The sequence below is a fragment of the Geospiza fortis genome, unplaced genomic scaffold (assembly GCF_000277835.1).
Source record: "Geospiza fortis unplaced genomic scaffold, GeoFor_1.0 scaffold275, whole genome shotgun sequence".
Taxonomy (NCBI): domain Eukaryota; kingdom Metazoa; phylum Chordata; class Aves; order Passeriformes; family Thraupidae; genus Geospiza; species Geospiza fortis.
Window position 1 is genome coordinate 2,854 of NW_005054341.1, and position 17,347 is coordinate 20,200.

The following is a 17,347-nucleotide window of genomic DNA, read 5'->3' on the forward strand; positions in this document are numbered from 1 at the left end:
AGGTGTTTCACCGTGCAGAGTGCGCTAACAGCCTGGTGCACACGGTGTTCTTGGGCAGATCACATGGAGCTAGAGGGCAAAGAGCCCCCAGCAGTTCTGTGACAGGAGCAGATACTCCTCCCCATGTTTGGAAATACCCACGAGGGATTTTTCCAGTAGATGGCAACAGCAGACCGGTGTGTACTGCAAGGGCAGACTTTGCAGGCTGCCTAAAACCTGGCTGGGTTCTACCCAAAGTATCTCTCGGGTCTGCTTCTCCTGCTCCTGATATTGAGCCTAGCTGGTACCCCAGGGCATGGTTACTGGAATATAGAATAAATCAGTGCTGCAGAAAACTGCACTACAAACTCTGCAGCTCTCGCTGTGTTTGCAGGGCTTAAAACACACCTGGTGCATTTGAAACAAATGAAAATTATGGCTCCCCCTGAATAAACATGATTTCTCTCCTAGATATCATTTTGAAAAATAATACTTCAAGGGGTGATCAGAATGGGAGCACAGACAAACACAAAGAATAAAAACTACAGTGTTTGATGCTTTATCAAAAGGTGTGTCTGCCCTACCATGTCCAGAAGCTGGACTGCTGGACCCAACTTTGCAGCACATTCTTGTCATTGCTTCTGAGCCATCTTCACCAGCTGCTCTCGTGGCACTTACCGTGCCATTTGCAAATTACAATACGAGTGAACCTGGAAGACAAAACACAAGATAAATTTACAGCTGGACGTTCCAATCTTTTTCTCCAAAATGCAATCAACGTGCAGCTTTCCCCTTAAGCTGAAGTATGGGCCAAATTCATAGAATCATTCAGGTCAGAAAAGCCCTTCAGGCAGTGAAAATGAGCATTTAGGTGCGGTATGAAGCCTGGGGAGCCCTGAAGAGGCTGTAAAAGTCAACTGATATTCTTTGGGAATTACAAACAAAAAATGGGAGGAATTAATGAACAATGAATCCCCTGCAGAAACGCCACAGGGGACAGCTTGCAGGGGAGACGCCTGAAAGCCAAAGCTGTGCTTCAGTGGCATCTATGGTGGCAATTTTGCAGAGTGCCTGTACACAAGTATGTTTTCACTGTGATCAGCGAGCAGTGGCCACCCCAGAGCAGGAGGTGCTGTGGCTCAGAAGACCTGGCTGTAAAAAAACACAGGTTGTTGTCCCCAAGCACACCCCAGTGGTCTGGAAAAGGGTGACATTGGTTGACATTACTGTTGTGTTTGCTAAAGGGGGGAGCTGCTCAGTCCTCCTCACTTCACTGATGCTCCCAGTTGTGGTGCAGGTGAATGGCACCACTGGGCTGTGCTTCACCTCCCTGGGTATTTTCTGTGCAGGGAACTGCAATACCGTTGCAACTTTTCTGATCTCGCATAATTCTTCCAGAAAAAAACCAGTACCTTGAAGGGGAAAGTGCCTTGTCCCTGTCCCCAAATCCTCTGTCACTTGTGGTAACCCATGGCACACTCCCTGCACGTGTTATCTTTACGTTAACTCTGTTTACAAGTGCCGTGAATAAACCCAAATCCAACTGAGAAAGTTCCTCTTTGCTCACATTTCAATACAAGGCTTGAACTGTCACCTTGCGAAGAACTTTCTCCTCTACCAGCGCTAGATGCAAAAGCAAAAAGCCAACCTAGGAATGCCTGCCACACTCCAGCGCACACAGCTGCTGCTGCTGCTGCTTTTAATGGCTTAGGCTGAGGGCTCTTCGGTTCTTCCTTGGCTCTGCTAATGGGAAGGACTGCGAGACCTCTTTGAACTAGCTACAGATATGAAAGATTTAGTAAACAAGTATTCTTCATCCCATTTCTCTTAAGAGTTTGTCCTGACAGATGTCTTCTCCCTCCTGAGGTTTAGACTATAGTTTGATTTTTTTTCCCCTTTTTTCCTCCTTTAGCCCCTGAAGCATTTCACACCATGCTGGGCAAAGGCCCAGCAGTAATTAAGACTGACTGAACACTGGAAATGTAGACAAAAGAAAAGGCTGGAAGTTACTGTTGTTCTCCAAGCTGGCACTGCCAGCTCCTGAGGTCTCAGTCACGACAGCCCACGTTTCTGAGAGTACCTGTACACTCTGGGTGTGTGCAGCCTTGGGTCCTGCTGCAGTCTGGAGCTGCAGGCTCAGATATCCACAGCGAGCTCCTGGATCCTCCAGGACAAACCCACCTCTCCCTGCTGCTCCCGTGTTGTGCCTGTGGAGCAGAGAGGGAAGGACAGGACAGGTTAACACAGTGGCAGTGCACAAGCTGCCAGGCGTCACCCACCTGACCTGCACCAAAGAGGAAATCCTATTTTTCAAAACTTTCCATCATGCCACACAAAACACTGAAGCCTTCCAAATCTGGAAGGGATAGCCTGCAATGATGCCCCCCAGGTCATATCTTACATCAAGAGTTCTTTTTCGCCTGCACAAGGCTCTATATTCTACTTTTACAGATACAGAAATATCTATAGAAACTACAGCTATTCACTAAGCGACCTTAAAACATAACAGCCAGGCCTCTGTATGACTGTGCTTAACTCCTGCTTAGCTCAGGGCATCTCCCCATTCCTCAGGCTTCAGAAACCACTGAAACTCCCGTTTTCCTGGTGGCTGCCTGCTTGCAGCTGCCCTCCTCTCACCAATGGGGTCACCTGCCAGGCTCCCTAGTGCACAGGGCACAGCAGCCTCCAAGGGGAGTATTCGTCTGTTTGAGAGATAATTAAAAGCCTGGGGGGAAAAAACAGCTGAGTAATACTGTGGCTCTGAAGGTGCAAGAATCATTACCCTGGAGATGTGGTCACCTGGTTCATGCTGAGCACGCTCTCCGGTTGCTTCACCTGAGTGTTCAACTGGAGAGATCCATTTCCATGCGCTGGGCTTGGTCCATCTCCGTCCCTGCTGTGAGAAGGTGTTCAGGGGAGATGCCACTTGCCTGCTCAGCAGAGGCTTCACACACTCTGCCATCAGCAGGGGCAGCCTTTGAGGCCACACCAGCCTGGTAGAGAGTGAGTGAGCCATTCTGACAGTGTTAACAGCGCCACTGATGAATCCTCAACTTGAACTCCAAATTTCACCAGAGGAGTTCTTCCCAAATTTTCTGTTAACAGCTGTACAGTGCAGCTCCTCTGCTGTTTCCCAGCTGCAGATGTGTGCCAGCACAGCAATATCAGTGTATTTTTTTCCTCAACATCTCTCTGATAAAGACCTTTTGGCTGTAATACTGACATTGTCGTGACTATTAAGTCATTGGAGACTCATCCATGCTAAAACGAAATAAACTCCCTACTTTGAAGCACTAAATACTCTACCAAAGCAAGTGTTTTACTGCTGTGTACTTGAGCATACTGGGCAGCTTATTTTCATTCGGAAAAATGAAATGAGCTTTCCCAGTACAAAACCCCTCTCCAGCAGCAGAGGATATGCTGGCACTAGTGTAACTAGAGATGTCAGGAATCAGGTAACACCACCACCATCGCTTTATCTTCATCAACTGAACCTCCCCCCCACGCCAGTTAAGTAAATGCCTTAAAAAAGTTAAAGCTGCTGAGGTTAATGCATTGTGGGGGTTGAGTGCACTTTGTGTGGTAAATTTATTTGCCAGGTACAGCATGAGCACAGTAAACCATGATGTTTGTCTGGAATTCATGAATATTCAGTTATGGGCAGCTCTAAGAACCAGACTGAGTTAGGACACAGTACATGGCAGTATAATTTGTTGGAATAAGCTTGTCTGCTGGAGAAAAACGTTTTGAAAGATTTTAGATGTTTGAGTAAAGAGCTGGCAAAGTCTGCGATCCAATTCCCATCATGAAGTAACCTATTATCAAACACTGGCTCCCAAAGCAAAATCTGGCAGATCTGAAGTTTACCCCATTATGTCTCCCAATCTGCTCTCGTAGCCTTTCACTTCCTCAGTCTCTGAGGCTGTGTCGTGTTTTCCGTGCAATGCTGAGAAAACAGAACACTTTGCCAGCACGCTCCTTACTTTTGGTTATTTTTAGATCTCCACAAAAGCTCCTGCTTTCTTCTGTAGCCAATGCCTCTTGTTTATGGAAGCAGTTCCAATTTATTTTCTATAAGGAAAAAAAAATCTACTGCCTCGAAAGTGCTGCAATATCCACATTGTTCTCCTGCATTGTTTTCCTTATAAAAAAGGAATTCTTTGGAGCTGCAGAGGCATTGAGTCGCCTCCACTCACTCTTTTTTAACCCCTCCCAGCTCTCAAATAGTGGCTTTCAAGCAGTGACCTTTCCTTTTTGTGAAGGCCAGCCTGTTATTTTGGGTTGGATTTCCCTGCCGATTGTTCTGCGTTTCCTCCCGCACTGCTCCGCGGCCCAGCCGCTGCCGCCGTCCCCGCTCCCGGTGGGACAACCAGAGTGACCCCCACCCTGTGCTCCTCCCTCCAGCCCTGCTGCTCCTGGGGGCCTGGCTGTAACCATGGGGAGAGCCAGACCCCTGGCAGCCTTTCCCACCTCCACACGGATGGCCCAAACCATCAACTTCTGATAACAGCCACAAATGATGAAATCCTGGCAGCAGTGGCCATTTGGACACATGGCTATGGTATCACCATCATCCAGATGCTCAGAAATGCACAGCAGCTTCCTACAACTGCTCTCAAGGAGCTTCGCCCATGGGTGTCATAGGAGGACACACATAAAAACCTGACCTTTCCTGGTGAAACAGCTGACCCACCTCTCTGCATGGGAATAAACATCTCGTTCATATTCTGTGACAGTAATTACTTGTCATCCCTGTATAGTCTCTTTCTTGTAACAAGCTTCTCCTTAATATTACAAACCTCTTAGAAGGACATGACGAACTCATCCCTTTTCTCACAGTACCTCTGCAGGATCTGAACTGGTTTGGGTCACTGTAAAATGCTGAACCCACAAGCAAAAAGCATGAGACACAAGCAGGATTCAGGGTGAGCCTTGAAATCAGTCAAAACCTCTAATATAATCTTCAAATGGAATCTTGGCTACCTGAAGAAGAGAGGTGCAAAGTCCACCCACTCCAGGGTTTTTTTTGAAACAGCCAAGATGCAAAATCCAGATTCACTGTGCTGAAGGATCTCATCTCAATTTCTAGATGCTGACGCTGAGTCTGGCAACAAGTCCTGTCAGAAATAAACTGGGACATCTCAAATACACTCAGCAGAAAAACATGTCCATCTTGAGGACTGCAGGCCTAGGAATCTGGAGCTCTGAGCAGACAGGCTTTGTTTTTAGGAGCAACGTGTTCTGCTGCATTCATGAGAAAATGTTCTCAGAAATTCCAGCTCACCGGGAGTGTGAAAGTTCCTTGTTTTGGCCTGACTTTGGGATGTAACCTGAGTGTGAAGAGATGAGGTTTCTCGATGGCTTATGAACTTGAAGTGCTGCTTTTCAGCCAAAGCCTGTCTAGACCCTGCCCTCAGCTTGCACATACAAGGCACAGAGACAATAAGTGGAGTTTTCCAAATACTCGTGTAATTTTCAAGTTGCTTATATTTCAGAATTCAAACTGAGATAAATTGTATTCCTTTACCCAAAATATTTGTAAAATTTTTCACTTCTGTTTCTTTCCCAGTAATAGTTTCCATCTGCCACTGATTGCACGGAAAACTTCAATGTCAAAATTTTAAGAAATGCTTATCTATTTTTACATTTATTTAGTAATTTTACAAACTTCAGATAAAGGAGAAAAAAAGATGATCCTAATATAATCTTTTTTCTTGTACTTATTTCATTGAGAGGTGTGATAGGAAGCTGAGATCCTGTGCTAGCCAAACTTTTAATGCACTACACTAACAGTATAGGTAAAGCCTTGAATAATTGGAAAAATAATAAGTGGGCACAAAAAGGAGAAAATGACCCTCCCACCAAACCCTTCAACACTGGCAAATACCTACTGTGTTCAGAAAACAGTGTGTGAGACAGAAGGAAGGTAACAAAAAAGAGAAAAAACAACATCTAAAACTTCAAAATGTTTCCTGAAGATCGAAACAAGATGAAAATTTAAACTTAAGGAAACTATTTTGGTGCACCAAATATTTTTCATACAGAAGTCTCTGTTTTGCAGGATAAATGTTTAAGACACAAATGTTGGCCATCTGTAAGAGCAGCAGTGAGTGAGACAGCAAGATGGAAAAGGTGTTGTGGCAAATTGCCTTGGCTCCCTCTGGAGGGCTGCACTGCAGTGAGCTGGCCCTGGGCCCAGAAGCAGCAATGCCATATTTGTGTTGTGAGAAATGCAAGGTGCTCAGGCCTGGGAAAAGCCCTCTTCTGGTGTCCACACTGCCTGTTCCAGAACTGCTTCGATCCCACATTTCTCACTGCATCCAGAATGAAACATTTCCTCATCTCTATTTCTGCTTAGAGGGAAATCACTTTTTCCTCCTTGTGAGTAATTTGGGCTACAAATGCAGCAATGAATATGCTACCTAGTAGGAAAAAGGGAAATAAATATGTATAAGTGGCTCTCCTGCTATTTGTGTGGGCCTGTGTGTGCCTGAGCACAGGCAAACATAAATACACACATATCCTGTGCCTACAGAATATTTGTGTGTGTTCAGTGGCGCGGCTCCAGTGCAACTACAAACACCTGTGCTCATTATAGGAAACTCTGTGCTTCTTACTTGAAAACTCTCTGAAATCTCTAAAATCATAAAGGCACCTGCCTCACACCAAGCATCTCCCCTGAGCTCATTTTATCAAGCAGTGTTTATACTTGTAGTGTACGTGACACTGCTCACTTGAGACACCATTATCCAAAAGTCCTCCAAAGCTTATTCCAAACTATCTGAAAAAAAAGTATTAACATTCTTCTTCAGTCGGTCTTTTAACCAGTTCTTAACACATTTCCTCACCCACTCATCGATCCCTGTCCCCAGAGCATTTCTATTCATCCCACTAATGAGAGGCAGATTGATTTCTGTCATTTCACCTTCCACTGCCATAGTGATGCATGGCTTGTTCAGAGGGAGGACAGTCACCCTGTGCTGGCAGTGACAGAGGGAGGACAGCCACCCTGTGCTGGCAGTGACAGAGAGCTCAGTCAGATGACACAGATGCTCTGGCTTGAAAGGAAGTTGGGGCTATTCTGATTTACACAGATCTCTACTGATGAGGACTTTTTGAGAGCTAAAGCTAAATTATAAACTGATCAGAGGTCCCTGGCAGCCGTCGTCTTTGTTTTAAAATGAATGACTGTCTTTACAGAATCTGAGATTATCTGCTGAGTGATTACATACCTACACACATGGCAAAAGATTTGCACCTTCCCTGCACCCCCCTGGCAGTGTCAGCGTTATTCTCACATGCCCAGCCACCTCTGTGGGCCCACTCCAGACGTGAGCTGTGAGAAATTCAGCTGTTGAATTGCAGGAAAGTTAAGGAAGTGATGTGGGGGGCACATCTTTCCAGCACTTCAAACACTGTTCAAACAGTTCTGCTTCTTCTGCCTGTCTGTCCCTCTCTCTATTTTTTTTCACATTTAGGCTTTAGTGTCTCTCTTTTCCCAGGGGTACATATTAAAGGAAGTTCAACCGATCATCAGGCTACATTCCATGTTATATCAGGCCATTTCCATGGTATTCCAGCCTTACTTGAAGAGATGATGTATTTGATAGCTTTTAGTTAGGCTCTATCACTCCAAGTTTCCCCCTTTTTTCCACTTTGCACTTATGATTTGTGATGGGCAAATCTCAAAAGATTAGAAACTTGGCTTGGATAAGCAACCCTCTGTTTGAATTTACATTTCAATTTGCAGTGACTGGGGTCACTGCAACAAGCCTATGAATGACCTGCCTCAGATTGATGGGATTTGAATGACCAGAGACTTGGGCATGCTTTAGGAAGAGGAATAAGCTGTTAGCTGTATTTCTAGCTAACACAGCTACCTTGCCCCAAAATAAAAAGACCAAGGGGATTTATTGTTTTTCACTCGTATTAGGGAAAATGAGAGCTGAAGGCATCAGAGGATGGTTTGACTTTGGAGCAGGACTCAAATGCTGTATCTGATGTAAAGGCTTTGCCCTTTGGACGCTCTGGCCAGACAAGGGGCAGGGCACAGATGAAAGCTGTGAATGCTTGTACAGGTGCTGTCCTTTGAGACAATAAAATGTGTGTACTCCCCAAAGGCACCAGTGACTGCAAGGCACCAGTGTTTTCCTCTGGGCTGCAGAGTGCACTCTCAGCTCACCCTCCCTGGAAGACTCTGTTATTGTTACTGTGAACACCTTAACTGTTCTTCACTGACATTTGGCACCACTTTGGAATCAACTTTCCATAGAGACAGATCAACTACGAAATTGGCCTTGACTGGATTTTCTCACTGAGAATGCAGACAGGAGATGCAAATCAAAGTTTAATCCTGTTGCCTGCAGTAGCAAAGCACAAAACAAAGCCTATCTGGGATGTAGCATCTCTCTTTTTATTTATCTATTGTATGTCTGTGTCTGAGACAAGTATGTTCTTGCTCTGTTTCCAAACAGAAAAGCAGCACAGCAAATACCTCTGATGAACAAAACAAATGTATCTACTTTTTTTGGTAAGGTTTTACATCAGCTAAAAAGAAATCTGGCTACAGACAACAGAAGGGTCTGACTAAAACTGGGTGGAGGGTTGATGGAATTTTGATTTGTCAAAAAAGTTCTCATCAGGGAGCTCTGAAGATTATAAGCAGGAGACAAAGCAGTTCACAAGTTTTTTAGCTCAATTTTTGCAGATCTGAGAAGCCTAGCTGTAAGCATTTTGGGGCAGGAGCTGGGTGAACATGACTGATATTGGCCACAGGCATCTAAAATGGCAACACAAAGGAAATAATTTCTCCATTGCCAGCAAAATGGGCACTGAGCTCTTTGGAAGGTCTGGCCTGAGAGAGTGGTACAATGAAAAAACAAAATGGTTTCCTCCAGTGGGTGGTACGAGGCTCGGGGAATGAATGTTTGTGGAGCACTCAGTCCCTGGTATGAGAAGGTGCTGTAAAAGTTCAAAGTGTTATTGTTATGGCACACTTACTCAGCAAGGCAGGGATATCAAAGGCTTTCTCCTCCCAGCTGGCTCGGCCTTATCTCAGGGAACTGCTGGTGGGTGGTGATGGCTCCCAGGGACTGCTGGTGACAGAGGAGTGAGGGCACTCACCGCTTGCAGAGCTGCCTTGGGCACCTCCTGCTCCTGCCAAGGCTCCAGTTCCTCTGTGCTGCTTTTGGGTTCCCAGAGAAAAGCCTGGAATGAAAACACAGAGCTCTGATACCTGGCTAATGGAGGCACCCAGCCAAGGGCTTCCACTCGCGATTGCTAGAGTGGGAAATAATTGATACAAATTGCTTCAGGCATTCAAGGCTGCTGGTCCTCCTTCCCAGGGGCTATTTTTAGGCCCAATTAGGCAGATGAAGTGACACTAGAATTAATTTGGGTACACTCAATTATGTGGGCTTGCTTTTTTTTTCTTTTTTTTTTCAATGCTCTTCTTCAGATACACGACATATTTCTGAATTACTAGAAGCAAATAAAGGGATTTTTTCCTTTTCCCCCTCCTCTACTAAGTGATGTTCAAGCACTGAAAGACTTGCTCACTGCAAAACTATTGGAATATAATCCCAATATTACCGGGTTGAACGTGCCTGGGCTTGTCTGGCCCTCGCTGCTTGACCAAAGGTGGCAGCCGTGGTGTTACACCCCAGAGATACCTTTGGTTAGTTGTATGCGGCAGCTAGGCTCTTGGAACAAGTCCAGGCAACAGAACTCAGGCTGGACCTCTGAGGAAGAAGCTTTAGGCGAGGCGAAGAGGAAAAAAGGAGATGGATCCGGCTAGGGGGTCATAGTCCAGAGTTTATTCCTGGGCACGCAGGCCTCTGAATGTAGCGACAACGCTGACCGGATCCCGACCGCATGGTCCTGTGTCTTTTTAAGATCAGGGCAAGGGGGAGGGGAAGGGGTAGGTGAGCTACCAACCAGGTAGCCGGGGGGGGCTCAGGAGACAAATGACACCTGGATGGCCCAATTGTCCCCAGGGCTGAGAGGCATCTTTTGAACTTCACCTATCAGACGACGGCTTTGCTGACCTTCTGAGATTGATGGACAGCTCTCAGCAGGAGGCAGGGAGAGGGGACAGGGGAGGTGGGAGAGCCAAGACAGGACACTGCTTCACACTGTAACACAAAACCATTTAGGGCTGATTGCTGGGGAAGTTCCTCTCAACACCTTAAACACAAAGCAAATAACAGAATATGAAATAACACATATTCTTGGCATCAGGGTGCACCATAGCTCCTCCGGGTCTGTCGCAAAGCAAAGGCTACCAACCCACTCATCAGAAGATAAAATACAATTAACTAATTCATTATATAAATATTTTAGGTGGGGAGATATGAATTGGCTTATCTCTATTATTGTTACCATTATTATTAGCTGCTATTTGCTAAGATGGAGTTTTTCAAAGCCTTCTTTCACATTAAGGAGCCCACATTCCCATGTTAAATCCCACCCTAAATTTTATGGTGATAGCTTTTGCAAGCTACTGGGGAACACAGGCAGGGAGGGAAGTATAACTGGTGAGATAATATTCATGGCTGTTATTACCAGAATTTATGGACAAGCTATTCCTGTGCCATTTGAATATACTTCATACATTTAGGCTAAGGGGAGATCTGTAAGTATTCTCCAGCAAAGCCCCAACCTGTGCAACGTTTTCCCAGATAAGGAGCTACTGTAACTACCATGGAAAAAGTAATTAATATTTTCCAATAACAAATTACAAATCTGGGGCAGAAAAACTTAAAATATCATCAGCCTCTCAATAGTGAACTGCTCCAAGTTGCATTTATTTTAGACAATCCAGGCTGTAACCTTACCTCAAAATACTGAGTCATAAAAACTACTTACATGAACAAAAGTCCCAATCCATTGAAAAAGTCCTTTGAAGTGTAGTTTTTAAACATAAAGTCTTCATAAGGTGCTTACCCTGTTTCCTGCCCTGAAAGGGTTTGTAGTTCCTGTGAATTGCTGCCTCCTCACCCACTTCTCTGGCTCACATCTGAGCACCACACTCACCTTTTTACCTCCATCTGTGCTTTGCAGTGAATCTCACTATGGCATCTCTTTAAGCAGTACCAGCTGGTGGTGCTGAGTGAGACCCACTAACTGAAAGACCTTCAGTCTGTAAACAGCAAAAAAAAAAAGAACAGAATACAATATGTGTTAATAATGCATTTTCAGAGACTTGACGGAAACATTAGCAACTGGTCTCTACCAAGACAATAAGCCACGAGGAAAGTACTGAGCTTCCAAAATGGCAAAAATTATACTCTCACAGGCACAGAATCAAGGGAGATTTGTCCTCTGTCCTTGTCTGCAGCACAGCTAATGGATTCTGCAAATCCATTATCAGAATTCTTCAATTCTGTCTCTCAGCAGCTTCATAGCAGGACATCCCTGCAAGGTCACTGAAAGCTGAATCTCACAGAGAAAAGTCACTTCTCCACAGTCTTTCAAGAAGTCTTTGTAAAAAGGTACAGTGCAGCGGAGGAGGGAAAGGAAACTGCTATAAATATCTGAAAGGGTCAAAATTAAAAGAAAGTTGGAGTTTATCTACAGTATCTTCGTGTTGCCACTAGATATTCAAATTTTCCTGACTTTCCTAGTAGAAATTACTCCAAAGGAGTAAATGCTTTGCTTCAGTCTCATTTTGTCATGCCCATAAACATACCAGAGATGAAAGGTACCTGGCTGAATTTGGGTAAAAATAGATGGGATTTTGAAAAGCGGGAAGAAATGCCTGGGAAAAGTCACCTACATATGGTCTTAATCATGCCAATGGATAACCCCCACATTACCCTTTAAAAGGTCATCTGATAAACATCAACATTGGGCTTTTCTCACAAACCCAACACCTAAAATGGCTTCAGGCTACTGTAATATGGCATGAGAAGTTAAATTGGAAGCATATATTTGGTAATAGCACCTCTGAGAGGGAGTCTTCAAAAGCCTGTGCCCCCATTAAAGGATTAGAAGTCCAGCACACATATCAGCAACTGCTCTCCATCCAAAGAGAAACAGAACAGGAGACAGAAATCAGCATTTTGTTCTGATTAGCTTCCTTGATTGATCTAATGGCTTAATTACCTTTTTTTTTAAAACATTGCCGCAAGCCTGCCACTGAGGGAAGTACTATAAAGAATATCACTATGAAGTAGAGATTTCAAGCTCTCTCTTATGTCTTGTGGGTCTGGTAGTGACCTTTCCAGGATATTTGGTGGTGTGGCACACAGAATAAAACAGTCTCCAAGCAGCTGGTAGTCTTGGGTCCAATTGTTTTCAGGGGTACCCAATATCCAAGTTACAGACTTCGAGGTAAAATCATTCAAGGATAAGAATGGGGTCATTAAATGCTTCTGGAAATGTGCTAATTCTGTATGAAACAATGCAAGATATATTAAAAAAGAAGCAAGGATAATTAGTCAGTACATTCAAAAGCACTTCCTTGTTGTTTGGGCAAATTTCCCTTCTGGAAGCAAATCCATTCCATTTTCCCTGAGTGCCAACATTTTGAGGTTATCTGCCCCAAAGGCAAATAGATCAGATTGTCCAAGAAATGAGGATGAAGGCAAAGGGCACACCCTAAGGACTGAGGACTGGCTGAGAAATTGGAGAGTTTAAGGTAAAAGAAATTCTCTGTCTCAAGGTCACGGATGATTTTAGGATGTATTTAAATGGGGAAGAACACTCCTAACCACAGTTTTTTATACTCTTGGTTTTTCTCTTGCTCCTGACTCAAAGTTCGGGGCATCTCTCCACTTTCCAAGTAGAGCTCTGAGTTGTGCTCTGGCACTTGTGAGTTTTGAGAAAGGAGAGATGGAAGTAAAATTTTGCTCCAATTTTGATAGCCTCTTGCAGCCAGTCAGAAAATCCTCTGCACATGGGTTTTCACGGAATTCCCTATTTGTTTCATCCTAAATTAATCTTTTCAGTTCATAAATCAGGAAACAAAATTTCCTCAGTGCTGGCTGTACAATTCTTGCCCAAGAACTGGTGATCAGACTCTGCACTCCTTTTAGCAGATTTCAGGATTTGTGGGGGGTACAGCCTTAATTTTTTAATCTGTCAGAGGTGAGCAAGGCATGACAGAAGTGGCCTTGCCTTCAAACAGACACAGTGACTTTGAACTCCTAAATTTTCTCTCTCTAAAGTCCTAAGTTATCCTCATGGGTTTTCTCTCCTGGATTCATGAGAGCAGTAGAGTAGCTCAACTGAATTTTCTTTCCCACCTCCCACTGAAGAGGGACATTTCTGAGCCTTTTTTCCCAGTATTTCTGTGTTTAACAGGTCCCACCCCCACGGACTCCTATCTCAAGAGCATACAAGCAGGAGCAGGCTGCTGCAGCAGGAATCCAGAAGCTGGAGCTGTCAGACAAAGCCTTATTAGATACCAAAGGGGCTAATAATAAAAGAACGGGTGTTGGTTGTATTTCTGGCAGGGATGGCTGCTGAAAAGCCTGGAGAGAAGGATCTGAGACACCTCAGCCCCCAAGCTCCGATGGATGTGTTTCCAGTTGATCAATCTCTCTGTCTTTGTGCCTGAGCTACTTCCCACTTCAGGCCTCTGACAGCTGGACAAAGCAGGGTTTGAGTCGTGCCTTGCTCTGAGTGAGTGTGGAGAGATGGTTTCAGTCTGACCGTGCCAGATCAGGCCCAGGCTTGGGGCGTTTGCTGAGCTCCAGGGAAGATTTTCCCACTGAATTGCAAGTGGCAAAACCGAATTCTATCCCCAGCAATGTGCTGGAGTGCTGCAGTGACAAGCGTTTGGGGAGACAGGAATCCACCTTATGATCTGCAGAGCCTTTAGCTTCATAAAGCACAGGAAAATACTTATATATGTTGATTTGGTGTGTGGGGGGGGGGTGTTAAAAGCTAATTATAATTGAGAAACACAAGGAATATACTTAAGCACACAGTGGACATATCCGTGATTATCCTTCTATATTAAAGAGATAAAATTTGGCAAGAGCAAATGTGAGCTTTGTTTGGCTTTTGTTCTCAAGTTCTCATATTTTCTTAAAGACCATCAGATAATGACATGTAGAAGCACACATACAGATATAACCTGGTGCAGCAATGAACAGAGTATAATACCAGACAGGAAAAGTAAATCTTCCACATTTCAACACTTTTGTGCGTTTTTCCTCTCTACTTTTTTCTCCTGTTCTTAAAACAATAAAAAACCCAATTCAAATAATGGCAAACTCCCTTCAGGATTTCCATTCCATACAACAATAGCTCCCCTCCCTCACTCATTACCTTGCCCTCTGTTTCTTCTCTCTAGTCAGAATTGTTGCTGTGCTAAATAATTGAAATGTCACTGGCCTTTTCCTCATCACTTTTCACACCTAGGACTGTTTTATTTCATAGATTTCCTTGAGTATTTTTACTTTCCTGAGAAAATATTCTGCATGAGTGTGTCATATATTAACGATAAATACAGTGGCTGATACTTCATAGAGTCAATAATGGGCCTTTTAAGATATTGCTGAGAATTTCTGTTCTGCTTCTAAATAGCAACTCTTCCATAATTATAATGACAGCAACAACAACAACAACAATAATAATATTCTTAGTCCTCTACCAGGTGTACCAACTTGTGTCAGAGATGGAGAGGGATTAATTCATCATATTCATGTCCTCCTTTCTCTACAGGAGTAGAAAAGGTGTAACAACAAATCATGCTTCAAGAGTTGCTCCTGAACCCTCTTTTCAGCAGGCCATAGCTCATATTTGGGACTAAACCAGGGCAAGCAGCCAGGCACCTTACCTTGTACTGCTCAGTACCAGTCTGGCTCCACACTTCTGCATTTCCTGGTAATGCTCAATCAGGCACGATTGCAAACAGGAGCCTGGAATGACTAAGAGAAAAATGAGTTGTCAAATCTTACATTTAGAGGATTTAGCAAAGCGTGTAAATAAGTTATGGCATTGATATCCTGACAGATTGCACAGCCAGAGCACTGGAAATGGAAAATGAAAAGTCTATTGATTAAATAAATTAATTTTTAAATCTAAAAGTGGTTTTAGTGGATTAATATCCTCTTACACTGAATCCAAATTTTTCTCCCTTATGCAAAGCCTCAGCTTATATATACGCTCAAGTTCTCCACCTCAGGCAGTCAAGCCTTTTCTGCTTTACACAGGGGGAAGCAGTGATGCTGATTTCAAGAATCACAGCATGTGCCAAAGGCCATAATCTCAGATTATCCTACACAAGGCAGTTCCCAAACTCCCTCCCGACACATTGACCAGTGACGTGTCCAAACAGAACAGTGCAAGGGAAAAGCCAAAGGAGCCCTTGTTGGCTGAGCACGCCCATCAATGTGTTCCCAGCAGCTCTTGTGAGCAGCCCGTCCCAGCACACTCCTCTGCTGGCCCCAGAGAGCTGGGTACTGTACTGACAGCAGAAACCCGCTGCCCCACACAGGGCTGCTTCACCAGATTTTTGTTGGGGAGCAGGAAACTGCAGCCCTTTCTGGACCTGTTCCCTGCAGCAGGTAACTCAGACCAAACTTCAGGAGGTGGAATGTGGGCTCAGAAGATGCAGGCTCCAGGTCCAGGCCTGTTGCTGACCTCCTGAACAACACCAGACAGGTCATTTCATGCCTCTGTGTAATGCACGTAATGATACTGAACTCTGTGAAGTGCTTTGAGTCTCACTGGGAGAAAAAGTCTGTAACAACCCCCCCCGCCTCCCCCAATATTTCATGAATAACGAATTGCAGGGATGACAGTACATGAAATGTGTAACAAAAACCCATTTGAAATCTCAGCACATGGCAAGTTAACAAAACATGGGTGAACTGGAGGCTCAATTCTCATAATTCTCTCGCTCGTCTAATAAAACGACTTTTTGAAGTCTGGACAAGTGAAAATGGACTTACTAATTGCATCGTGCTCATTTCTAGATGGAAAGATTAATCACAGGAGCCTGGTAGGGGTTTTTTTGGCTCTTGACTGATTTGGTCTAAGTGGTCAGGGACATTAGTACGATGTATTAGTGGGAATCACTCAGCAATACCAGTTCTGTCTGAATCAGATAAGAAACAATTAGTTTTTTGCTCTTTCTGGGCTTGATCCTTTTGCAGGTTCAACTCTTTCAAATGTGAATCAGGTTGATCCTAAATCCACTACGCCGTGTTTTACTCTGGAGCCACTTTTCCTACCTGATGACTTAAGACTTGGGAGTGGGTCTGTCAGCCTGCTCAAACCTGAGGGGGAGAGAAAGTGGCTGCTGTGGTGGGACTCTCCATGGCACTGAGCTATCCCAGCAAACACGCAGAGCCTGAGTGCCCTGCTGTGTGGTTTGTGTGTGATCTGGCTGTGTGCAGGGTGCCTTTCAGAGAAGGTGGCTGCTGTGGTGGGATTCTCCAGGTGCTGAGCTATCCCAGCAAACACGCAGAGCCCGAGTGCTCCGCTCCATGGCTGTGTGCGCGATCTGGCTGTGTGCAGGGTGCCTTTCAGCGTGCTTTTACATGTGGTTTGGCCATGCTGAGGCTGTTTCACAGCTTGCTTTTACATGTGGTTTGGCTGCAGCCAGGCTGATTACTGAGAGCCTTTACATGGAGCTTGGCTGTGTTATACTGAGCTGTGCATGTTTGGGATTTCACTACTCCTGCACTAAGACAGTGCAGGTCTCAATTCTGGAGAACAATTTAGATAAAGTGAGTCAAACCCAGCCTGGCACTGCTCCCTGCAGTACCATAATAAAAATCCTCAAGCACTGTAATGCCCCAGCTTCCTCCACCACAACCCAAGCACTGCTGCCCTGGCTCCTGAAGTCGAATGTTTTCTGTTTTAGATGCAGGGGATTAGATGTAAATCCTTCCCTCCATTTCAGAGCTGGGATCCAAGTGAGATGGCTTTCAGCCACGTCAGCTGCTTCACCTTGCTGCGGGTTGAATGTATAGTCAATAATATATTACATAAAGAATGAGAATTATTAAACTTTTTCATAACCAGCAACCTATAACCAATATTTCTCCAGGCAGTTTTAGCTGCGTATATTTTGAAGTGACAAAACTCCCTGAAATTGTTATTCCCAACCCACACAAAACATGCTGGCAAACTTTAAAGAGTAACTCTGAGGTATAAACGTGGGAGTGTTATTTTGATGCAAATATTCAGGCATGATTTTTGTCTAACATTAGCTCCTTTTGAAACATTTGTCCACAGATTGGTCCTTTACAAACTGTAATAACTTTTGTCAGTGTAGCACTAATCAAGCTAATTCCTTTCAGAGAAATAGGATTATTCACTAATTTTTCACTCTTGCTCTTCTCTCCCCTGTACATCTCTGGTTTTCATTGCCTGGATCAAAATTCCCATTACCAGCAATTTTCTTGTT

General features: G+C 44.3%; 2 long non-coding RNA genes across 5 annotated transcripts in view; both read right to left on the reverse strand.

Moving 5' to 3' along the window:
* Positions 1–566: 566 nt before the first annotated feature.
* LOC115948025 lies at positions 567–10,109 on the reverse strand. 2 transcript variants are annotated; one of them, XR_004081881.1, is made up of 5 exons: positions 10,026–10,109; positions 8,980–9,186; positions 2,779–2,875; positions 2,060–2,186; positions 567–689 (listed from the first exon to the last, which is right to left on the reverse strand). It is a non-coding gene; the product is annotated as an uncharacterized LOC115948025 (long non-coding RNA). The 2 variants fall into 2 exon arrangements; XR_004081880.1 differs by lacking the exon at positions 10,026–10,109 and having other exon boundaries at positions 8,980–9,555.
* Positions 10,110–10,856: 747 nt separating this feature from the next.
* Positions 10,857–17,347, reverse strand: part of LOC115948024 — a 34,417-nt gene continuing 27,926 nt past the window's right edge. For 2 of the 3 annotated variants that reach the window (XR_004081877.1, XR_004081878.1), the window contains exons 16-17: positions 14,768–14,858; positions 10,857–11,119 (exon numbers count right to left, since the gene is read on the reverse strand). This is a non-coding gene — a long non-coding RNA (uncharacterized LOC115948024). Of the gene's footprint in view, positions 11,120–12,198; positions 12,371–14,767; positions 14,859–17,347 lie in introns of all 3 variants that reach the window. The other variant, XR_004081879.1, reaches the window with a different exon arrangement.